The sequence below is a fragment of the Crocuta crocuta genome, unplaced genomic scaffold, assembly GCF_008692635.1.
Source record: "Crocuta crocuta isolate KB4526 unplaced genomic scaffold, BGI_CrCroc_1.0 scaffold944, whole genome shotgun sequence".
NCBI lineage: Eukaryota > Metazoa > Chordata > Mammalia > Carnivora > Hyaenidae > Crocuta > Crocuta crocuta.
Window position 1 is genome coordinate 224,592 of NW_027528243.1, and position 475 is coordinate 225,066.

The following is a 475-nucleotide window of genomic DNA, read 5'->3' on the forward strand; positions in this document are numbered from 1 at the left end:
AGCCGGCCCGCAGCCCCAGGGGCTGGGCAGGAAGGCCCCGCCCCCACAGCCTTCACCAAGCCCCTCCCACCTTGGGGGCTGGCAAGGGCGGGGGGCGGGGAGGGGGGACCCACAGCCCTGCATCAGTTACCCAATGTGCATCTACAAAATGGGCATGCGGGCGGAGTGGGTTGTGCAGATGCTGATGCCAACTGCAGGCATCCAGGAACTGTTCACCCTTTCAGACATCGAAGAAGTTCATCGAGAACAAAAAGTTATTGCTGCCTCGCACTGTACATGTGTTTTAGGGTGCCGTTCCTAGAAACCTGTGACCAGCCGAAAACGTAGGCAGGGAGGGTTTGGATCATTTTATGGATGACCAGAACCCGGTGGGTTATTAAGGGAAGATTGTAACGTTTCCAGCATAGAGGAGGTAACAGAGAGGGGCAAACCGGGGGAGCCAGGCAGAGGTGGAAACCAGAGTGGCTGAGCTCAG